Source organism: Balaenoptera ricei, chromosome 6 (assembly GCF_028023285.1).
Source record: "Balaenoptera ricei isolate mBalRic1 chromosome 6, mBalRic1.hap2, whole genome shotgun sequence".
Classification (NCBI taxonomy): Eukaryota; Metazoa; Chordata; class Mammalia; order Artiodactyla; family Balaenopteridae; genus Balaenoptera; species Balaenoptera ricei.
In genome coordinates this window covers 50,263,640-50,289,097 of record NC_082644.1, presented here as the reverse complement: position 1 = coordinate 50,289,097, position 25,458 = coordinate 50,263,640, and positions in this window count along the sequence as shown.

The window sequence follows — 25,458 nt, the reverse complement described above, 5'->3', positions numbered from 1 at the left end:
TTGATGTTTCCATTTTTTTAACTCCCCCCGCTCCCGCCCCGCCTTCATAAAACTGTCAGGAAAAAACCCTGATTTCCTGTCATAGTGGTATGAGCAGGATTGGCTTATCCCTGCCCCTATCCTTTGCTTCTTCCCCCTCATAAAACCTTTATGTGTCCTCCCTTCCTTACTCTCCCTGTGGTCCCCAGAGAGTTGTTTTCTGCATTTAACCGTTGGCAATGTGGTTTTACATTTCTCTAGCAGTTTGATTTTGAAGCCCTTCCCAGGTTTTTGAGGGTTTTTTTCCCCTTAATTTATTTTATTATATTTTTTAAAGGTTTAGGCTGTTTTGCTGTATTAAGAAATGCTGGGGAGAAAAATGTTAGAGAAACATTGTATTAGGATGCCAAAATCTCTTTCTCTCCCTTAAGCTAAAACACATAGAGTTTTACCCTGAGGAGCCAATTCTTTAGAAAACCAAGCTAACAAAGAATGAAATGAAAGGCAGCCTACATTAAATTTCATTTAAGCCTATTGTTTAATTTATGTTCTTTTGATGCAGGATAATGTTTCTGTGTGTTTGGTCACTCCTTTGTATTTCATCCTATCTTTGGGCCTTCTGGAAATTTCTGTTCTGGAGTCTTCTTAAATCAGCCAGTTTTCACTTCTTCGGAGGGTTGATAGGTCAAGTGGGATATTTTTTAGCAGGTGTGTTGGCTTAGTTTTTTCCATTAAACCTTATTTGTCTTTCTCCTTTTTGACTTTAATAATATGATGTCTTACTTCTGTTGATCAATTTAAAATATTTTGATTATTCATTTGTGCTTCAGTTGTTTTCCCATATTTTCATAGTATTTTGTTTATTTATTTATTTTGGGTACAGCCCTGGAACAGACACAGGGATTTCCCATGAAAGTGTGATGACTGCATGCTCTAAGCTGTGTTATGGACCTCTGAAGATCAGGAGTGGTTCCATATTGGAAGCCATGTGGCTAAGCAGGATATAATTGCCTCATTTTTGACCCAGCAGTCGAAGATGCTGTGCTTTGCTGGAGGGAAGTGTTCACAGAGACTGCCTGTGTTGTTTTTTTTTTTTTTGAGGATTAACAGAAGACCTGAATTTTTAGGGTTTTCCATATGGTTGCTTTCCCAGTTGCACTAACATGGACTTGAAAAAAAAAACACCTCTTCACTTTAGGGAAAAGAAAGTCCCGAGTCACTTAGTATTCCTTACACTCTGGAAGTCTGACTATAAAGGCTTACACTTCCTGCTGCGATTGTGTCCTCCTTGAAAAAAATGAAGCAGCAACCTGAATTTAGTTCTCTTTATCTGCACAGTGATTCTAAGTTCCAGTTTCTGCAGTCTTCCCTCTTTTACTATTTAATACACTTAATCATTTCTCTGCCTGGCATTCCCCTATAGGAGAGATTGAATTTAACAAATGAACACTAAGAATGACAGCTGACACTAATTCTATGAGCAGAAGGTTAAATCCAATCATGATTCCTGAGGTAATGGAGATGGGTAAGGTATGCAGATCTCAGAAGAGTCAGAGATTAAATGAAACTACACAGTCCCTTTGCCTATGTAGCCACTAGGAAACTATAATAGCATTTTAAGGTAGGGTGATACCACAGCTTAAAGATTTATTTTTTTTTTAAATGAACAAAGCATCACAGTCAAGCTGATGCAATAATTTTGCCTTCCCTCGAGGTGTTAGGCTCAAGTGAAGAAAGATGTTAGCTAAATACAATCCAGAATGAATACATTAATTTGCAGTCCCTTTCCCCCATCGTGCATAAAGTCTTGAACGATTTTAACTCAGATGGATTTTAGTCCATGATAAAAACTGGAAAGACTGTCTGCAAAGCTTTTAAAAATATAAATAAGTCACATTAGGGATATAGGGGTGGGAAGGGGAGGGAGAGATTTGCAAAGACTTAAAAAAATAACTGCTTGATTTAATGTCGGTGGATGAAAGCTGTGGACCAGCATTTCTCGTGAGACTCCATGGAGGAGTGTCGCTGGTGGCAGCTAATGGAGAACTGATGGAAAACTTGCAGCTGGGATGCTTGCTGGATCCTCCTCTAACAGCCCTTCTCAGTGGGATGGCAGGATTAGGGTTGAGGCTGAGAAGATAATGGAATCTGCATGCCTGGTCTGATTGCTTCTCTGATCTGATCACTAGTATCAGGGTGACAGCTGCTATTCCAGTCTTCTGAGCAGCAAGTGGCAGAGCAGAATGTCAGTTGCATGTATCTCTTTAGCAGTCATATATTGACAATTAAGGAGGAAGTGATTCACATTTGTATTACCCTTACTAAAGAGTATATGAAATATTTAGTCAAAGACTTGGAGGATTTAGAGATCCCAGCATGACCGAGCAGGGTTCTTCTTTTAAAATATACACACTATCAGTGAATAATCATCATTTTTGAGTTGGTGTGTCTGTAAAGATATTGAACATTGCATATGCAATTCACATACATATACCTCAGAGGAAGACTGTCAAGTTTTAGGAATGCTGTAGTAGTACATGATATTGAAATTGGGCTACATTTGTTAAAATTCAAATTGAAAGTGATAGAAGAGAAAAGCAAGAGATTACGTTTTTGTTTTGAAGGATTAAAGCTTTCTAAATTAGTGAGTTGGAACAAAGTATTATGTCATTAATAAAATGCATAAATATATTAATTTTCATAGAAAGGAAACTGGTTAGATAAACCTGCTAATATGTATCCCAAGCATTTAAAATGTGCATATCCTTTGATGTGATATTTTCATATCAAGGATCAGGTGATATTCACATGCTTGTTTTACTTAAATAATATATCTTCTTTGCTGTTTGGTTTTTCAATTAAAAGTTACTTCCTTTTGTCCTCTATTCAAATGATGTAATGTTTGACAAATATAAAAAAATTATTTGTATTTGTATTACAGATATGTAAGTAATGAAGCATAATAATAACTGAGCCTAGTAAATACACCATTCAATTAGGACCTCGACCATTGCTTATATGATTATGTTTCTTTCCCACCTTGTCTCATTTTCGCCTTTCAATAGATACCCAGTAGTCTGAATTTTATGATTTTCTTTCCTAAAATGGTTTTTATCACATAAGTGTATATTCTTTTTATTTTGATTTTCAAAACTGAGGTAAAATTTACATACAGTAAATTACACCCATTGTGGTGTACAATTCTGTGGGTTTTGACAAACACGTACACTACTACAGTCAAGATGTAGAGCAGTTCTATCACCTCTCAAAATCCTCCCATGCCCCTTTGTAGTCAGTTCCTCACCTTTCCTCAGCCCTTGGCAATCACTGAGCTATTTTTTGTCTCAAGAGCTTCACCTTTTCCAGAGCGTCATGTAAGCAGAATCATATGTCATGTGGTCTTTTAAGTCTGTCTTCTTTCACTCTGCATAATACATTTGAGGCTCACCCATGTTTTTGTATGTATCAGAAGTTAATTTCTTTTTATGACTGAGTAGTATTCTATTATAGGGATATATTTACTATAGTTTATTGATTCACCAGATGAAAAATATTTTGAGTTTCCAGTTCTTGGCAATTACAAATGTATCAGCTGTAAACATTTGTATACACGTTTTTGTGTGAACATAAATTTTGATTTCACCTGAGTAAATACCTAGAAGTGAGATTTCTGGGTCGTATGGCAAGTGTATGTTTAACTTTATAAGAAACTTTACAAGATATAACAAGTATTTCCAAAGAGGCTTTATCATTTTGCATTTTCACAAGCAATTTATCAAAGTTTCAGGACGCTCTGCATCCTCCTCAGCATTTAATATTATTAGTTGTCTTATTTTTTATTTCAAATTTAGTCATTCTTTTGTTGTGGTATCTCATTGTGTTTTAATTCACACTTCCTGAATGACTGATGATGTGAGCATCTTTCATGTGCTTATTTGCTATCTATGTATCTTCTTTGGTGAAGTGTCCAAGTTTTTTGCCCATTTAAAAAATGGGTTGCTCATTTTCTCACTGAGCTTTGAGAATTTTTATGCACAGGCACAAGTCATTTAACAAATATGTGATTTGCAAATATTTTCTTTCAGTCTGTGACTTATTTTTTTCGTTCTTTTAATAGTCTTTCGAAGAGCAGAAGTTCTTAATTTTGTTAATGCCCAATTTATCAATTTCTTCTTTTATGTGTCATGCTTTTGGTGTTGTATGTAAGAAAGTTTTGTAACCCAAAGTTACAAAGATTTTCTTCCCTACATTTTCTTCTAGGAGTTTTATTGTTGTAGATTTTATTTTAAATCAGTGATCCATTTTCAATTAATTTTAGTATATTGTGATTCATATTTTTTTGTATTTGGATAGCTAACTGTTTCAACATCATTTGTTGAAAAGACTGTCCTTTCTCTCTTTTTTTTTTTAATAGATCTTTATTGGAGTATAATTGCTTCCCAATACTGTGTTTGATTCTGTTGTACAACAAAATGAATCAGCCATATGCATACATATATCCCCATATGCCCTCCCTCTTGAGCCTCCCTCCCACCCTCCCTTTCCTACCCCTCTAGGTCGTCTCAAAGCATCGAGCTGATCTCCCTGTGCTATGTTGCTGCTTCCCACTACTAACTGTTTTACATTTGGTAGTGTATATATGTCGATGCTATACTCACTTCACCCCAGCTTCCTCCTCCCCCACCGAGAATCCACTCTCTATATTTACGTCTTTATTACTGCCCTGCCACTAGGTTCATCAGTACCATTTTTTCTCTTTTTAGATTCCATATATATGTTTTAGCATATGGTATATGTTTTTCTCTTTCTGACTTATTTCACCCTGTATGACAGACTCTAGGTCCATCCACCTCACTACAAATAACTCAGGTTCGTTTCTTTTTATGGCTGAGTAATATTCCATTGTATATATGTGCCACTTCCTTTTTTTGTTTTTAAGCATCTTTATTGGAGTATAATTGCTTTACAGTGTTGTGTTAGTTTCTGCTGTATAACAAAGTGAATCAGCTATATGCATACTTATATCCCCATATCCCCTCCCTCTTGCGTCTTCCTCCTACCCTCCTTATCCCACCCCTCTAGGTGGTCGCAAAGCACAGAGCTGACCTCCCTGTACCATGCAGCTGCTTCCCACTAGCTATCTATTTTACATGTGGTAGTGTATATATGTCAGTGTTACTCTCTGACTTCGTCCCAGCTTACCTGTCCCCCTCCCCGTGTCCTCAAGTCCATTCTCTACATCTGCGTCTTTATTCCTGTCCTGCCCCTAGGTTCTTCAGAACCTTTTTTTTTTTTTAGATTCCATATATATGTGTTAGCATACGGTATTTGTTTTTCACTTTCTGACTTACTTCACTCTGTATGACACAGACTCTATGTCCATCCACCTCACAACAAATAACTCAATTTTGTTTCTTTTTATGGCAGACTAATATTCCATTGTATATATGTGTCACATCTTCTTTATCCGTTCATCTGTCAATGGACACTTAGGTTACTTCCATGTCCTAGCTATTGTAAATAGTGCTGCAGTGAACACTGTGGTACATGTCTCTCTCTCTCTCTTTTTTAATAAATTTATTTATTTTTATTTATTTATTATTTTTGGTTGTGCTGGTTCTTCGTTGCTGCATGCGGTCTTTCTCTAGTTGTGGCGAGTAGGGGCTACTTTTCCTTGCAGTGCGCGGGCTTCTCTTTGCAGTGGCTACTCTTGTTCTGGAGCACAGGCTCTAGAGCGCATGGGCTTCAGCAGATGCAGCATGTGGGCTCAGTAGTTGTGGCTCGCGGGCTTAGTTGCTCTGCAGCATGTGGGATCTTCCCGGACCAGGGCTCGAACCCGTGTCCCCTGCATTGGCAGGCGGATTCTTTTTGAATTATAGTTTTCTCAGGGTATGTGCCCAGCAGTGGGATTGCTGGGTCATATGGTAGTTCTCTTTTTAGTTTTTTAAGGAACCTCCATACTGTTCTCCATAGTGGTTGTATCAATTTACATTTCCACCAACAGTGCAGGAGGGTTCCCTTTTCACCACACCCTTTCCAGCATTTATTGTTTCTAGATTTTTTTGATAATGACCATTCTGACTGGTGTGAGGTGATACCTCATTGTAGTTTTGATTTGCATTTCTCTAATAATTAGTGATGTTGAGCATCTTTCATGTGCCTCTTGGCCATCTGTATGTCTTCTTTGGTGAAATGTCTATTTAGGTCTTCTGCCCATTTTTTAATTGGATTGTTTGTTTTTTTGATATTGAGCTCCATGAGCTGTTTATATATTTTGGAGATTAATCCTTTGTCCATTGTTTCATTTGCAAATATTTTCTCCCATTCTGAGGATTGTCTTTTCGTCTTGTCTGTGGTTTCCTTTGCTGTGCAAAAGCTTTTAAGTTTAATTAGGTCCCATTTGTTTATTTTTGTTTTTATTTTCATTACTCTAGGAGGTGGGTCAGAAAAGATCTTGCTGTGGTTTATGTCAAAGAGTGTTTTTCCTATGTATTCCTCTAAGAGTTTTATAGTGTTTGGTCTTACATTCAGGTCTTTAATCCATTTTGAGTTTATTTTTGTGTATGGTGTTAGGGAGTGTTCTAATTTCATTCTTTTACATGTAGCTGTCCAGTTTTCCCAGCACCACTTATTGAAGAGACTGTCTTTTCTCCATTGTATGTTCTTGCCTCCTTTGTCATAAATTAGGTGGCCATATATGCGTGGGTTTATCTCTAGGCTTTCTATCCTGTACCATTGATCTATATTTCTGTGTTTGTGCCAGTACCATACTGTCTTGATTACTGTAGCTTTGTAGTATAGTTTGAAGTCAGGGAACCTGATTCCTCCAGCTCCATTTTTCTTTCTCAAGATTGCTTTGGCTATTCAGGGTCTTTTGTGTTTCCATACAAATTGTAAAATTTTTTGTTCTAATGCTGTGAAGAATGCCATTGGTAGTTTGAAAGGGATTTCATTGACTCTGTAGATTGCTTTGAATGGTATAGTCATTTTCACAATATTGATTCTTCCAATCCAAGAACATGGTATATTTCTCCATCTGTTTATGTCATCTTTGATTTCTTTCATCAGCGTTTTAGTTTTCTGAGTACAAGTCTTTCACCTCATTAAGTAGGTTTATTCCTAGGTATTTATTCTTTTTGTTGGGATGGTAAATGGGATTGTTTCCTTAATTTCTCTTTCTGATTTTTCAATGTTAGTGTATAGGAATGCAAGCGATTTCTGTGCATTAATTTTGTATCCTGCAACCTTACCAAATTCATTGATTAGTTGTAGTAGTTTTCTGGTGACATCTTCAAGATTTTCTATGTATAGTATCATGTCATCTGCAAACAGTGACGGTTTTACTTCCCTTCCAATTTGTATTCCTTTTATTTCTTTTTCTTCTGTGATTGCAGTGGCTAGGATTTCTAAAATTATGTTGAGTAAGAGTGGTGAGAGTGGACATCCTTGTCTTGTTCCTGATCTTAGTGGAAATACCTTCAGTTTTTCACCATTGAGTATGATGTTTGCTGTGGGTTTGTCATATATGGCCTTTATTATGTTGAGGTAGGTTCCCTCTATGCCCATTTTCTGGAGAGTTTTTATCATAAATGGGTGTTGAATTTTGTCCAAAGCATTTTCTACATCTGTTGAGATGATCATATGGTTTTTATTCCTTACTTTTTTAATATGGTGTATCACATTGATTGATTTTCATATATTGAAGAATCCTTGCACCCCTGGGATAAATCCCACTTGATCATGGTGTATGATCCCTTTAATATGTTGTTAGATTCTGTTTGCTAGTATTTTGTTCAGGATTTTTGCATCTATGTTCATCAGTGATATTGGTCTATAATTTTCTTTTGTATGTGGTATCTTTTTCTGGTTTTGGTATCAGGGTGATGGTGGCTTCGTAGAATGAATTCGGGAGTGTTCCTCTCTCTGCAATTTTTTGGAAGAGTTTGAGAAGGTTGGGGGTTAGCTCTTCTCTAAATGTTTGGTAGAATTCGCCTGTAAAGCCATTGGGTCCTGGACTTTTGTTTGTTGGAAGATTTTTAATTACAGTTTCAATTTCATTACTTGTGATAGGTTTGTTTATATTTTCTAATTCTTCCTGGCTCAGTCTTGGAAAACAGTACATTTCCAAGAATTTGTCCATTTCTTTGTGGTTTTCCATTTTATTGGCATATAGTTGTTTGTAGTAGTCTCTTATAATCCTTTGTATTTCTGCGGTGTCAGTTGTGATTTCTCCTTTTTCATTTCTAATTTTATTGATTTGTGTCTTCTCCCCTTTTCTCTTGGTGAGTCTGGCTAAGGGTTTATCAATTTTGTTTATCTTCTCAAAGAACCAGCTTTTAGTTTTATTGATCTTCGCTATTGTTTTCTTCATTTCTATTTCTTTTATTTCTGCTCTGATCTTTATGACTTCTTTCCTTCTACTGACTTTGGGTTTTCTTTGATGTTTCTCTAGTTTCTTTAGGTGCAGTGTTAGCTTGTTTATTTGAGATACTCTTGTTTTTTGAGGTGAGATTGAATTGCTATAAACGTCCCTCTTAGAACTGCTTTTGCTGTGTCCCATAGGTTTTCGGTCATCATGTTTTGTTCTCATCTGTTCCTATGTATTTTTTAATTTCTTTTTGATTTCTTCAGTGATCTCTTGGTTATTTAGTAGCGCACTGTTTAGTCTCCATGTATTTGTGTTTTTCTTCAGTTTTTTTCCTGTAATTGATTTCCAATCTCATAGCATTGTGGTCAGAAAAGATGCTTGATGTGATTTCAATTTTCTTAAATTTTCCGAGGCTTGATTTGTGACCCAAGATGGGATCTATCCTGGAGAATGTTCTGTGTGCACTTGAGAAGAAAGTGTATTCTGCCACTTTCGGGTAGAATGTTCTATAAATATCAATTAAATCTATCTGGTCTATTGTGTCATTTAAAGCTGTGTTTTCTTATTTACTTTCTGTTTGGATGATCTGTCCATTGGTGTAAGTTGGGTGTTAAAGTCCCGTACTATTATTGTGTTACTGTCAATTTCCCCTTTCATGGTTGTTAGCATTTGCCTTATGTATTGAGGTGCTCCTATTTTGGGTGCATAAACATTTATAATTGTTATATCTTCTTGGATTGATCCCTTGATCATTATGCAGTGTCTTATCTCTCGTAACAGTCTTTTTTTTTTTTTTTTTATAAATTTATTTATTTATTTTTGGTTGTGTTGGGTCTTCGTTTCTGTGTGAGGGCTTTCTCTAGTTGTGGCGAGCGGGGGCCACTCTTCATCGCGGTGCACGGGCCTCTCACTGTCGTGGCCTCTCTTGTTGCGGGGCACAGGCTCCAGACGCGCAGGCTCAGCAATTGTGGCTCATGGGCCTAGTTGCTCCGCGGCATGTGGGATCCTCCCAGACCAGGGCTTGAACCCGTGTCCCCTGCATTGGCAGGCAGACTCTCAACCACTGTGCCACCAGGGAAGCCCTCTCGTAACAGTCTTTATTTTAAAATCTATTTTATCTGATACGAGTATTGCTACTCCAGCTCTCTTTAGATTTCCATTTGCATGGAATATCTTTTTCCATCCCTTCACTTTCAGTCTGTATGTGTCCCTAGGTCTGAAGTGGGTCTCTTGTAGACAGCATATATATGGGTCTTGTTTTTGTATCCATTCAGCCAGTCTCTGTCTTTTGGTTGGGACATTTAATCCATTTACATTCAAGGTTATTATATATATGTATATGTATGTTCCTATTACCATTTTCTTAATTGTTTTGGGATTGTTTCTGTGGGTCTTTTTCTTCTCTTGTGTTTCCCGCTTAGAGAAGTTTCTTTAGCATTTGTTGTAAAGCTGGTTTGGTGATGCTGAATTCTCTTAGCTTTTGCTTGTCTGAAAAGCTTTTGATTTCTCTGTCAGATCTGAATGCGATCCTTGCTGAGTAGAGTAATCTTGGTTGTAGATTTTTCTCTTTCATCACTTTAAGTATATCCTGCCACTCCCTTCTGGCCTGCAGAGTTTCTGCTGAAAAATCAGCTGATAACCTTATGGGGATTCCTTTGTATGTTATTTTTTTGTTTTTCCTTTGCTGCTTTTAGTATTTTTTCTTTGAATTTAGTTTTTATTAGTTTGATTAATATGTGTCTTGGTGTGTTTCTCCTAGAGTTTAAGCTGCATGGGACTCTCTGTGCTTCCTGGACTTGGGTGACTATTACCTTTCCCATGTTAGGGAAGTTTTTCACTATAATCTCTTCAAATATTTTCTCAGACCCTTTCTTTTTCACTTCATCTTCTGGAACCTCTATAATTCGAATGTTAGTGCATTTAGTGTTGTCCCAGAGGTCTCTGAGATTTTCTTCAATTGTTTTCATTCTTTTTTCTTTATTCTGCTCCTTGGCAGTTATTTCTACCATTTTTTCTTGCAGTTCACTTATTCGTTCTTCTGCCTCAGTTATTCTATTATTGATTCCTTCTAGTGTATTTTTCATTTCAGTTATTGTGTTGTTTATCTCTGTTTGTTCTTTAGTTCTTCTAGATCTTTGTTAAATATATCTTGTATTTTCTCAATCTGTGCCTCCATTCTATTTCCAAGATATTGGATCATCTTTACTATCATTACTCTGAATTCTGTTTCAGGTAGATTGCCTATTTCCTTTTCATTTATTTGGTCTTGTAGGATTTTACCTTGCTCCTTCCCCTGTGACATAGTTTTTTGCTGTCTCATTTTTTTTTTTTTTTGATGAGTGGGATTGTTTTCCTGTACTACTGGTTGTTTGGCCTGAGGCTTCCAACACTGAAGCTTGTAGGCTGTTGGGTAGGGCTGGGTCTTGGTGTTGAGATGAGGACCTCTGAGAGACCTCACTCTGATGAATATTCCCTGGGGTCTGTGGTTCTCTGTTAGTCCAGTGGTTCATACTTGGAACTCCCACCACAGGAGCTTTGGCCCAACCCCCAGTTCGTGAACCAAGATTCCGCAAGCTGCCTAGAGTGGCAAAAAAAAAAGGGAACAATAACAAAGTAAAAAACAAAATTAGAGTAGGAAACGAATCAATATGTTAGAAAGTATATAAAAATAAAAATATAGATGAAATAACAACCGGAAGGTAAAACAGAACCACAGTAGTAAAAAAGGGGAGGAGGAAAAAAAAAAAATGGTGGAAAAGGCTTTGGCTCTGGAAGGCGGGGCCTAAGCAGGGGCAGGGTTTGCGCAAGAGGCAGGGCCTTTGCTTAGGACCCACAGGGCTGGAAAAGGCCCTGGGGGGTGTGGGGTTGGCGCTTAGGCTCAGTGGAACAGAAGGAGCCCAGGTGTGTCTCCCACCTCTGGTCTTAGAGGGCAGGGTACCCCACCTGGGAACGTGGCACGTTTCCTGGGCTCAAGTGGGCGGGGCCAATGCCCTCCGCTCCTCTTCCTCTGGTGTTGGAGGGCCCCTCCCGCCTGATTCTCTTTTTCTCTGCCGGTCTCCCTTCTATGCCCCCAGGACCAATGTGGCCCAGAGGGGGCCTCTGAGGGTGTAGGACCTGGCCCAAGAGCCGGGCAGACTTCCCTGGCTGATTGGCCAGGGGATACGCTGGGCCTTTTCCCCCCTGAGCCGAGCTCCTGAGGGTCCTCCAGGCATGAAAACCCCTCCCTCCTCTTAGCCACCTCTCAGGTGCTGCCGGTCCTGTCTGGCCTCCGCTTCTCATCCCCCCTGAGTCCGTCCTCCTATGTCCTACCAGTTTGATTGGGGGTTCCTCCCATCTCCTTGGGTGTCAAGGTCCCCCACCAGCGTCCTGCAGGCGCCCTAGTTGTGGGGAGTTGCGAACTCCATGTCTTCCAACACCGCCATCTTCTAGATACTTTCTGTCCATTCTCAATTGAGTTACCTTTGCATCTTTGTTGAAAATCAAGTGAATACATATGTGTGATCTACTTCTGGAGTCTCTATTTTTGATAAAAAATGATTTATGTGTCCATTCTTTGACCAATATGATATTGTCTTGATGGTGTATCTTTAAAGTAAGTCTTGAAATCAGGCAATGTGAATTTGAGTGGTTAATTTAAAAAAAGTATCTTTGCTGTTTATTTCTTTTTTTTTCCATATAAAATTTAGAATCAGCTTGTCTGTTTCTATAAAAAACTTGTTGGGGTTTTTGATTGAAATTAAATTGAATCTAGAACAGTATGAGAAGTGACACCTTAACCATATTGAGTCCTCCAGTCCATTAAAAATGACTTATTTCTTCATTTATTGACATCTTTTTGATTTCTTTCATCAGTGTTATGTAGTTTTCAGCATACAGATCTTGCACATATTTTGCTAGATTTTTGGTGCTATTATAAGTGGTACTTTTGAGTTTCCAGTTGTTCATTGCTGGTATATAGAAATACTGTTGATTTTTGTATACAGACTTTGTATCTGAAACCTTGATTAAGTCATTTAATAGTTTTAGTAGGTTTTTAAAAATAGATTTTTGGGTTAAAAAAAATCTACACAATCTTGTTTCCCATGAGTAGAAACACTGTCTCTATTGTGTTGTCTTGGATGTCTTGTATGATGATGAATAGGAAAGCAGAGGTCCTTGTCTTATTCTGATCTTAGGGAGAAAGCACTCAGTTTTTCATTAATAAATATGATGTTAGCTATAGATTTTTTGTAGATGCCCTTCTATTCCTAGTTTGCTGAAAGTTTTTTAAAATTATGAATCAATGTTGAATTTTCCCAGATTTTCTGCATCTACTGAGATGTTGATGGGTTTTTATTCTTTATTCCATTGATGTGGTGCATACATTGATTGCTTTTCAAATGTTGAAGTCCAGCATTTTTTGAATACCCACTTGGTCCTGATACATTATTATTATTATTATTATTATTATTTTTTAACACATTTCTTGATTTAATTTGCTGGTATTTTGTTGCAGATATTTTGTCTGTGTATTCATGCATATTGGCCTGCAGTCCACCGTCCACCCCCATGCCCATGTTGTCTTTCTCTGGTTTTGATTTTAGAGTATTTTTGGCCTCAAAAAATGAGTTGGGAACTGTTCCTTGTTCTTTTCTATTCTAGAAGAGATTGTGTCAAATTTGTATTATTTCTTTCTGAAACGTTTGGGAGAATTTGCCCATGTAACCCTTTGGGTCTGGAGTGTTCTTTGTTGGAAAGTTTTAAACTAAGAATATACTTCAATTAACAGATACAGGATTATTCACGTGATCTGTTATTTGAATGAGTTTTCATAGTTTGTGTCTCTAAATATCTGTTGTATCTGTAGTGATGTCTCCTCTTTAGAATTCTTAATATTTGTAGGCCCTGTATTCTCGCTTACTGTGTTGGTCAATTTGGCTGAAAGATTACATTGTTTTTCAAAGAAACAACTATGGTTTCATTGATTTTTCTCTTTATTTTATTTTATGTTCTTTGTTTAATTGATTTCTATTTTTATCTTTATTACCATAGTCCTTCTGCATACCCAAAGTATACCATATATACTTTGGGTATAATTTGACCTTCTTTTTCTGGTTTCTTAAGGTGTATTCTTAGATCATTTATTTGAAAGATTACTTCTTTTCTAATATAAGAATTTTAATGCTATAAATATTGCTTAAGTGTTGCTTTAGCTGAATCTCACAAGTTTTGACAGGGCATTTTTCATTTTCATTAAAATTAAACATATTTTCTAATTTCCTTTTGTGACTTCTTATTTTACTTTTAAGTTATTTAGAAGTGTATTGTTTGTTAGTTAAATAGTTTTGAATTTTCCAGATATGTTTCTATCATTGATTTCTGGTTTAATTCCATTATAGCTAGAGAATATATTTTGTGTGATTTCAATTGCTTTGAATTTGTTAATATTTTGTTTTGTGATCCGAATGCAGTCTATCTTAGAGTATGTTCCTTATGCACTTGAAAAGAACTTATAGTCTGTCATTGTTGGGTGGCGTGTTTTATAAATGTCAGGTTAAGTTGATTGATTGTATTGCTAATGTCTTCTGTATTCCTTCTGAGTATCTGTTCCCTTGTTTTATTGATTACTGAGAATAGTGTACTAAAGTCTCCAATGATAATTGGGTTTGTCTATTTGTCCCTTCAATTCTGTAAGTTTTTGATTTGTATATTTTATGCTCTGTTATTAAATGCATACACATTTAGGATTAAGTTTTCCTAGTGAATTTTGTTCTTGTTTATTCTGATAATGTTTGTTTTTCTGAAGTCTATTGTTTCTCCTATTTATATAGCCACTACAGCTTTCATCTGTTAGAGTTTGCATGGTGTATATACTCCCATCTTTTTATTTTTAACTTACCCATTTATTTATGTTTAATGAGAGTTTCTTACAGACAATACAGTTGGGTGTTGATTTTTAAATTAATCTAACAATGCTAGTATTTAAATTGGTATATATTTTGGCATTCTATGTAACAATTGGTATTTTAGATTCATCTGCTGTCTTGTTAATTTTTATTGTTCCATCTGTTTTTGATTCTTCTGCTTTCTTTTGTATTGAGTATTTATTTGTATGATGATTCCATTTTATCTACACAATTGGCTTATTATTTTTTACCTCTTAATTTTTTTTTGCATAGTTGTTCTTGGCTTTACATTTTTAATCAATCATATTCTGTGTTCATATAATATTGCACTGCTTATATGTAGTGTAAGAATCCTATAATGTTGTACTTCCAATTCTTCCCTCCCATCCCTTGGGATGTGGTTATAATTTTAATTTCACATATGCTATAATAACACAAACAGTAAGTTGCTACTATTTTTTGCTTTGACAATCCACTATTTTTTTAACATCTTCATTGGAGTATAATTGCTTTACAGTGTTGTGTTAGTTTCTGCTGTATAACAAAGTGAATCAGCTATATGCATATGTATATCCCCATAACCCCTCCCTCTTGCGTCTCCCTCCCACCCTCCTTAATCCACCCATCTAGGTGGACACAAAGCACTGAGCTGATCTCCCTGTGCCATGCAGCTGCTTCCCACTAGCTATCTGTTCTACATTTGGTAGTGTATATATGTCAATGCTACTCTCTTACTTTATCGCATCTTCCCCTTCCCCTTCCCCATGTCCTCAAGTCCATTCTCTACGTCTGTGTCTTTATTCCTGTCCTGCCCCTAGGTTCATCAGAACCATTTTTTTTAGATTCCATATATATGTGTTAGCATACGGTATTTGTTTTTCACTTTCTGACTTCACTCTGTATGACACAGACTCTAGGTCCATCCACCTCATTACAAATAACTCAATTTCGTTTCTTTTTATGGCTGAGTAATATTCCATTGTATATATGTGTCACATCTTCTTTATCCATTCATCTGTTGATGGACACTTAGGTTGCTTCCATGTCCTGGCTATTGTAAATAGTGCTGCAGTGAACTTTGTGGTACGTGTATCTTTTTGAATTATGGTTTTCTCAGGGTATATGCCCAGTAGTGGGATTGCTGGGTTATATGGTAGTTCTATTTTTAGTTTTTTAAGGAACCTCCATACTGTTCTGCGTAGTGGCTGTATCAATTTACATTCCCACCAACAGTGCAAGAGGATTACTATTTTTTAGATCAATTAAAAATTATGTTTACATTCATTAATGTTATTTCCATAACTATTCTTTTATTTGTGTAGCTCCAGTTTTGGTTTGGTGTTATATTCCTTCTAACTAGGGAACTTCTTTTAACATTTCTTGTAGTGCAGGTGTGCTGACAATAAATTCTCTCAGCTTTTGGGTATCTAAAAAGTCTATATTTTTGCCTTTATTTTTGAAAGAGCTTTCATTAGGTATAGATTTCTGAGTTTACATTTTTTTTTTCTTCAGTAATTGTCTGCTGTCTTGCATAATTTCTGACAAGAGTCTGCTGTAGTATAGTGTGTAACTTGTATCTTTCCTGTTTCCTTCAAAATTTTCTCTTTATTTTGGTTTTTAAGCTTAAATCTAATATGATATGGGTGTGATTTTATTTAGTATTTATTCACCTTGGCATTCTCTTGGACCTGGGGCTTACCATCTTTCATTAATTGTAGAATTTTCTTGGTCATTATCTCTTCAGTTCTTTCTTCTGCCCATTTTTTTTCTCATTTTTCCTTCTTATATTACAATTAAACATATGTTAGACCATTTTTTTTTCCCCACAGTTCTTGAGTGATATTTTTTTTCCCCCAACCACTCTTCTTTCTTTACTTTTCTTTTTTAATTTGATTCAGCTTGGGTAATTTCTGTTGACTTTAATTCAATTTCATCAATTCATTCCTCAGCTTGTTCAAATCTATTTATGAGCTTTTCAACAAAACAACAAAAACATTGTTCATCTCTACTACCATCTTTTTCATTTATATCTTTTCAATTTGATTTTTTTCTTAATGTTTTCATCTCTGTTCTGAATTTCTCCATCTGTTCATGTAAGTTGTCCACTTTTTCCACAGGACCTTTAAAATATTCATCATAGTTATATCATATTCCTTGTCTGATAGTTCCAACATCTGTCATATCTGAATCTGGTGCTGTTAAATGCTTCTACTCTTGACATTGTATTTCCTTTTTTTCCTCCTTCTTTGTGTGTTTTGTAATTTTGGTTGAAAACTGGACATATTGTTTTGGATACTAGACTGAGGTTAATAGTATTAACGTTAGTAAACGCCTCTTCTTTTTGCTAGACCTTGAGTCAGCCTATTCAGGAATTGAGCTAGGTTTGTGTTTTCTTTTGGCTATAATTTCCCTACTGCTCCGAAGTTTTCAAATTCTTCTAAGAATTCTTTGTGCTTAGGGTGGGGATTGAGTCGATGGAGAGTTTTTCTCAATGTACTTGTTCCACACTCAACTTTTGACATTCTCTGTCAAAATTGTACCTCAGAAAGGCTGTCTTTCTGTGCTCTTGCCTCTCCTCCAGCAATAGACTATTGTTGTTTTTCATTTGGTTCTTGCTTTCCTGGTTTTGAGTGTGAGGGGGAAAGAAAGGGGATGGAATGCTTTCTCAGGTTCTGGGTGTGTGTTGTGTTTCTAGGTCTTGATTGTGGAGCGTTCCCATCGTTCCTAGGAGAGTAAGTGTCTTACTTTCCTAGGGCTGCTGTAACAAATTTCCACAATCTGGATGGCTTAAAACAATAGAAATTTATTCTCTAACAGTTTTTCAGCCTAGAAATTGGTAATCAAGGTGTTGGCAGGTTTGGTTCCTTTTGGAGACTCAGTTTCATGTCTCTCGTCTAGCTTCTGGTGATAGCCAGAAATTGTTGGCCTTCTTTAGCTTGTAAATGAATCAGTTCAATCTCTGCATCCTTCTTCATGTGACATAGTCCTCTTTGTGTTTCTGTCTTCACATAGTTTTCTTACAAGGACACTGGGGATTGGATTTAGTACCTAGCCTAATCCAATATGACCTTATCTTAAGTTGATTACATTTGCTAAGACCTTATTTCCAAATAAGGTCACATTCACAGGTACTAGGAATTAGGACCTCAGCATATCTTTTTGAGGGGGGACATGTTAGTTTGCTAGGGCTGCCATAACAAAATACTACAGATGGGTGGCTTAAACAACAGAAATTTTCTCACAGTTCTGGAGGCTGGAAGTCCAAGGTCAAGACGTTGGCAGGATTGATTTCTTCTGAGGCCTCTCTTCTTGGCTTGCAGGTGGCTCCCCTCTGGCTGCCCCTTCACATGGTTGTCCCTGTGTGTACACACATCCCTGGTGTCTTTCTGTATGTCCTAATCTCTTCCTACAAGGACACCAGTCAGATTGGATTAGGGCCCATCCTAACAGCCTTATTTTAACTTAATCACCTCTTTATAGGCCCTATCTCTAAATAAAGTCACATTCTGAGGTGCTGGGATTAAGGCTTCAATATTTCAATTTGGGGAAGACAAAATTCAGCCTACAAGGGACACAATTTAACCCCAAATTAATTGGGTGTGGTGGGACCTAGGATGTTTTTCTACCCTTCACCCAATTTTAGAGGAACAGGAGATGAGTAAAACTTTTATAAAAAAATGTTCTACTGGGGCTTCCCCGGTGGTGCAGTGGTTGAGAATCTGCCTGCCAATGCAGGGGACACGGGTTCGAGCCCTGGTCTGGGAAGATCCCACATGCTGCGAAGCAACTAGGCCCGTGAGCCACAATTACTGAGCCTGCGCGTCTGGAGCCTGGTGCTCTGCAACAAGAGAGGCCGCGATAGTGAGAGGCCCGCGCACCGTGATGAAGAGTGGCCCCCGCTTGCCACAACTAGAGAAAGCCCTTGCACAGAAACGAAGACCTAACACAGCCATAAATTAATTAATTAATTAATTAAAAAGAATGTTCTACTCTCTTCTTATTCAAATCTGCCTTATTTATAATACATTTAAAAAAATTGTACACTTGTGATCTTTGTTTGTGATGTCATATTGGATTGCTTTTAATTTGTGGAAGATTTAAAGTTTGAATATATAAGTGCTATGCTTCATAAATTGTTTGCATTTCTTTCTTTCAGAAGCCAAGAGCTACTACTAACCTGGTTTTACTTTACCCCCTTCCAGGATCTCGAGCTTAATCTAACAGTCTCTGGTTCATACCTATGACCTTCAGGTTAAGGCATTTGTCTCTTAATTGTGGTATTAATGTATGCTTGCCTTTTGTGTGTGTTTACCATTCACTAATCTGTTTTCAGCTCATAGGATTTTTTTCTTCCCCTTGGAGATTTCTTACTTCTTGGGAGTCTATCAATATAATATGTTTTATGCAGCATCTAGTTGTTTGGTAACAGTGGGACCTTTCAGAATATTTAGCCCATCAAATCTCAAAGAGCACAAGTCTTCAATAATATATTTTGTAATCTTTTCAAATCCACTTGCAAAGATATACCTCCATCTTTCTAATGTTTGCATAATATTAGATTTTAAAGATGTAACATATTGTAAATTCATACCCCTGCTTAGAGGCATAAAGACTATTCCCAGTTTTTAGCTATTTCACAAGTTATGCAGTGAGCATCATTGTGCTTAAATGTCTATAAACTTATATCAGTATATGCTTGTAGGATACATTTATAAAAGTGGAATCGCTGGGAGAAAGGCATTTTGAAAGTTTTCTGCAAATATTTTCTGACAAATTTAAATGTTATTAGAAAATGTAAAGATTGTTTCTAGACTTTTGTATTTTACTAATATTTATTTAAGGTTATATGATTTCTTTTCTAAAAAATTAATTAATTAATTAATTTATTTTTGGCTGTGTTGGGTCTTCGTTGCTGCACACGGGCTTTCTCTGGTTGTGATGAGCGGGGGCTACTCTTCATTGCAGTGTGTGGGCTTCTCATTGCGGTGGCTTCTTTTGTTGTGGAGCACGGGCTCTAGGCACACGGGCTTCAGTAGTTGCAGCACGTGGGCTCAGTAGTTGTGGCTCATGGGCTGTAGAGTGCAGGCTCAGTAGTTGTGGCACACGGGCTTAGTTGTTCTGCGGCATGTGGGATCTTCCCGGACCAGGGCTCGAACCCGTGTCCCCTGCATTGGGAGGCGGATTCTTAACCACTGCGCCACCAGGGAAGTCCAGAAGTTATATTATTTCTTATATGGTCAATGACAATGACAGTAAAATCTTGTCTATATGGAACATTTTGTAAAAAGGCAAGCTGTGCAGAAGGAGTATAGTAACTGGGTGGTAGTCTTGGCTCTGCTATGAATTTGCTTTGATTTTGGATAAGTTAGTTGACTTTCTGAGTTTCTTGTATCTTTATACATAAACTGAAGACTGTTGAACTAGAGCAGGGGTTATTAAATTTTATTTCAAAAATGAGAAGATGACCCTGCTGGGTGGTGCTTTGGAATCCCTGCCCATACTTCAGGGAAGAAAGCTGAGCATTTATCTTTTTTTATATGAGAAGTACTAGAAAAGATTTCATTTGGGGGAAAAAAATAAATAAACGTTTGGCAATTAAAACTAGTTTAAAAAAAAAAAAAAAAAACTAGTTTAAAATCCCTTTGCCTTGGTGGATCATCTAAAGTCACTTCTAGTTCCAAAATTTTGTGACATGATTCTGTGCATCCTTCTGAATTGCTCGATTTTCCAGTATTTGAATTACAGTTATGGCTCCTGTTTTTTTCTCTCCATTTAATGCAAAAATAAATGCAGTTATTGGGACAAAAAAATAACATTAAATGAGCTGTTTCTTCCTCTAATCTCTTCTCTCAGCTTTATTTCTCTTTTGAATTGAGAATGTTTCCGTCTCAACTACATTTTTTTCAAAGTTAAATTTAATACCTTAATTTAATATCCTTCACACTTAGACTGAATTTAAATATGTAACACCCTTCCTTATATCTTGTCTTTTTAAATTTTCTTTGGAGTACATCCATAGCCCATATATTGGTCACTTTCTAATAGAATGCTTCTGTCCTCATCCATTTCCAAGTCCCAGCGTATTGTCCTATAGTTAGTATTGAATACTGTAGTCACATTTCTTTTGTCTGAACACTACTTCCACCATAAGATTCTTTTACATTTCTGTGGGAAACTCTAATTACCTTAGATACAAGAACAAAACTCTTGGTTTAAATCTCTTAATCAGGCTCTCTTAAAATAGCCACTGAGGCAAACTGACTCACTCTCCCATGTGCCTGATTATCATCCATCCTCAGAATTTTTGAAATTCACTCGTTTTACATCTATGTTAAGAACTTCTGTACCTCTGCAAATTCCACTTTTCCCACTGCTAAAATGTGACTTTCTCTAAGAAGTTTTCTCCTACCAACTAGGGAGGAAATTTCTCCTTTCTCTCATTGCAGGCAAAGTACTTGTACTTTTTCTATAATGAGAAAACAGTGCAACTTTTTTGAAGTAGTCTCCAGTAAGGCTGAATTTGTAATAATTTTACCTGCACTGAGCTGAAGTTTGAATATGCTATATCTAAAAAGAAATTTACCAGGGAAATAAGCATAATTAAGATTGTAGGATACACACATATGCAGATACACACGTGTGTGCAAACACACAGACACACACACACACCAAATTTTGCAAAGTCTTTAAGTTTGAAAATTCTTATTTCTACCTTAGATGAGAATCTGTTTAAAATAAAAGAATATTTCAGCATGTTTTCTGTAATTTAAAGTTATCTTCCCTTGATCTGAATAGTGCTATATTATATGAGCTTATTTACTAGTGAGAAATTTAGGTAACTTACAATAGTGGATGCTGTGGTGCACTTCCCAGGTCCCCCTTTAGCGCCAGGACACTCATTCCCAAGCTGTTAGAAATGTTGGTGACTGAAAGGTCTCGGCTGAGTCCCTCTCTGAGAATTGCCTTCAACTAAAGAGTCTCATCTTTACCACAATCACATCCCATCTCTGTGAGCAGCCTGCACCCTGTACCTACTCCAGTGGAAGTATAACAACTTGGTCCTCTTGCCTTAATTTGGAATAACTCTGATAGGCCATTCCAGCTCCAGAGCTCACCATAGAATTCCGTAAGGCCGGTATTTGGTGAATGAATAAATAATTAAATATATGAAAAGAAGAAAGGAAAGAGTCCCAGTTGAGTCTTACTAGGGAGTAAGTTCCACACTTGTTCTTGGAAATGAAGCAGTGACTAGAGTGGTAAATAAATTTAGAGCTATAAGGAATCACATGAGGTATGAAACTAGGGCTTCTTCAATATCTTCCCTCTAACTTGCCTTAAGGGCTTAGAATTCCCCTTTTAGAGATTTATTCATAGTGGGAATGTGGCTGAAGTGGGACTGCCTAGTTTATCTTGCCTGCTTCTGGATAAAAGAACCATGCAAGGTAAAACAAACAGCAACAACAACATGGCAAGTCAAGGAGAATGCCTCACAAAAAAAGATGTCATGCTATACTGGTGTAATATTTTACCAGACTTACATTATTCTGTTAACTACTGATTTTCTGTGTTTTATAAAAAGATCTCTATCAATTTATTAAAGCCTTTTGGGGTTATAAAGAATCTTCTGCCTTGAAAAGATTAAAACAGAGACCTTCCAAATCAGTGTGCAAGAACAACCTCCTGCCACCTACAGAAAATCTTGCTGCCAAGGTCAGAAATGACAGACCTGTAATATTTATGCCAAAGATAGCATTTCTTGGGCCCCAAATGATGTATCTGGAGACCCTATATTTACTGACTTTGTTCTTATCGCTAAAGTATCTTTTATTACAAATAAAGTTCACTTCAGTTCCCCTTTGGATGGAGAAAAACCATTTAAGAAAGTTCTGCACTATCCCTTTTCCTACAGTTATTTCAGTACCAGGGTTTGGAAATTCATTTCTCTGTAAGTTCAGGAGGAATTTATCAAGAGCCTTTCTATGTTTTTTCTGACCAGCATATAAAGCATCACAGGTATTCGACTGCTTCTGATGTAGTCATCTTGGGCCTCTGGATCCCAGCTGGCATTTTAGTGGATGAGGTAGAGGCAGTTTTGATTTAGGTCACAAAGCTTCAAACGACATGCACTGTAAAGGGAGTAACATGTCCTGTAATTTGCTTTTATCAACTAAATGCTGTTTCCCCCTAAGTGTGGTATCTTTTTGATGTGTATTGAAATGAATGTCGTAGACTCTTAAGGGAGACTTCTGGTTTGCTTTTGGCCTTTGACAACCTTTTCTCATTGAAATAGGGACTAGGAGACTGGCTAAAAGCTTTTCCCTAACAGAATCCTCTTGGAAGTAGAGAATAGGGAGGGATGCCCTGAGGCACCTGAGTATTCATGGTGGACAGAAAGGAGACCAGACACCTGAGTAGGTGGGGCCTTGGTTAGTGGAATATACTGTTTGATAGGAATCCCTTAACAGTTCTTAGGATTTCATTATATCTTTCTCTGGTGAGTTATTTCTGACAGTAGAGGCTGTGTTCTTGGAATATATTCTCTTTGTTGATTGAAAAGCTTTATATTTTTTGCCACCTTAGAGTCAAAATAATTTTGGATAAAAAAACATTCTTTTTGAACTTAATGACATATAGCAGGTCATTTTTAAACCAAGAAATGCTGACTGAATTTGGACTTAAATTTTTTTTTTTTTTCCCTTGGAAGATGCTGTAGAGATAAAAAGAAAACAAAAGAATGAATGTTTGTTGTTTGGCTTCTGTTCATAGACACAAGCTTTTGGAGTATAATTTTTTGCTTTATATGTATATAAATATATGTGTGTAAAGAAATGAATCCAGCTATTCCTTGTGATATTCAGCTTGTGATAGAAACCCTTTTCTTTACTTAAAAAGCCAAAATCATTTCTCATGGAAATTTTGTTATTAATTTGTGTTGAGGAATAACTCTCTTTAAAAAAGTGGAGAGAGTCAAAAGAGATTAATTTGACATTTTAGAATGGTGAGATCTTGATTTAACTGTGGATGAGGACTTTGGTTACTGAGGGACATCATTTTCTCTTTTAATTAATTCCTTTTCCTGACATTTCTCCCATCATGAGGCAAATTTGTTTGTGGCGCTTAACCTTTAAGTATTATATCAGTTTTCACTGGAGTCATGCAGTGACCAAGAGTTAAGTAAATGTAAGACAAGAAGAATTTTTTTTAAAAAAGGCAAAAACTCTTCAAACTAAGTTTGCAGTCAGGAAATTTTCTTCTCTGCGTATACTCAGAACTTCATGACCTCAGGTAGTTCTTTATCTTTGCCTTCTTGGTTCCTATCCCCAAACTTCAGAGCCCAGGGACCTTGTGTTCTGCAAGTGGCTTTTCAGATTTACTCTCTCCTCCTTACCCATCAAATGCATATATGTATAGATATTTAACTCATTCTGTTCCCTCTGCTGTTCCTTTCTTAGAGCCACTTATCAAATTCTACTTATTCTTTAAGTTCACTTTTATTCTCCAAATCCCTATTTTCTCTTTATTACCTTCCTTCTCTCAATTTGAAATTATGGATTCCTTCTTTTTTCTCATACATTTAGTACACATCTGTGTTATGATATTTACTCCGTTGTATTACCATTTGTAATTTGTCTGTTTTTATTCTTCCTTTCCTTGAGGGCAGCAGGTTTTATTGACATTTCAGCACTGTGGAGGAAGGAGTTCTAGCATCTGACTTGAGATCCATTTACTCCCTTTACTGGGGGTAAGGGTAGGGTAAGGGATGCCCCCATGGGAAAGAAAAGAAGGAAGTTGTCCTGGTCTAATCTCCTTGTTAACTTGACCTCCAGGTAAATAGGGTAATGATATTTGCTGGGAGGAAGAGACATTATCTGCAGATTGCTCATGGTAGGATGTTTCTGGCCAAAAATTATCTATAATAAATAGAACCCAGGAAATATGAGGCTTGGCTCCCTGGAGAATGTCACATGAGCTATACAATAATTGAGGGCAGGGGTCGATGATGAACTTTTTCTTAAAGGGTCAGGTAGTAAATATTTTCGGCATATGGGTCACATGGTCTATGTTACACCTTCTCAATTCTGCTTTGTAATGGGAAAGCAGCGGTAGACAATATGTAACAGTTAGACATGGCAGTGTTCCTGTGAAACTTTATTTTTGAAAACAGGCGGTTGTGTCTGAAGAAAATGAAAACACTAACTCAAAAGGATATCTGCACCCTCCCCGCAATGTTCACTGCAGCATTATTTATAATAGCCAAAGCATGGAAGAATGGATAAAGAAAATACGGTATACACACACACACACACACACACACACACACACACACACACACACACACACAGTGGAATGTTATTTAGCTATACAAAGAAGGAAATCTTGCCATTTGTGACAACATGGATGGACCTTGAGGGCATTATGCTAAGTGAAATAAATTAGAGAACAACAAATAAAGTATGATCTCATATGTGGAATCTAAAAACAATAAAAACAAACCCCCTGAATTCATAGATACAGAGAACAGATTGGTGGTTGCCAGAGGCAGGGGGAAGGGTGTTTGAGAAATGGGTGAAGGGGGTCAAAAGGTACAAACTTTCAGTTACAAAATAAATAAGTCCTGGGGATGTAATGTACAGCGTGGTGACTATAGTTAATAATACTGTATAGTATATTTGAAAATTGCTAAGAGAGTAGACCTTGAAAGTTCTCATCACAAGAAAGAAATTTTTTTAACTGCGTGTGGTGATGGATGTTAACTTAGACTTATTGTGCTGATCGTTTTGCAGTATATACATGTATCAAGTCATTCTGTTGTACATCTGAAACTAATATGTGTCAATTATATCTCACTAAAAAACAAAACAAACAAAACAAAACGGATGATTGGCTTATGGGCTGTAGTTTGCCATCCTCTGATCTAGGGTCTAAAACAGGGATAATTTGGAACTTAAATGCTCTCTGCTGTGTGGGGTAAACCTGCAAGCCTTACTTAGAGAACTCAACCATTGTTTCTGAACAAAGGCCCAAATCCAAGGAGGGAGGAAGGGCCTGAGGAACCATCCTTGAAATCCCAGACCTCCCTCTGCTGTGTCTCATCTTGATTGCCTGTATCCTTGAAGTCTTTAGTAAAGTTTGATTCCAAGTGAGGTTTCTGATTTGTGTGGGCCTGATTTGACAATCCAGTCCTGGATGTTAGCTCAGGCACCATGGTGCCTAATAGGACACATT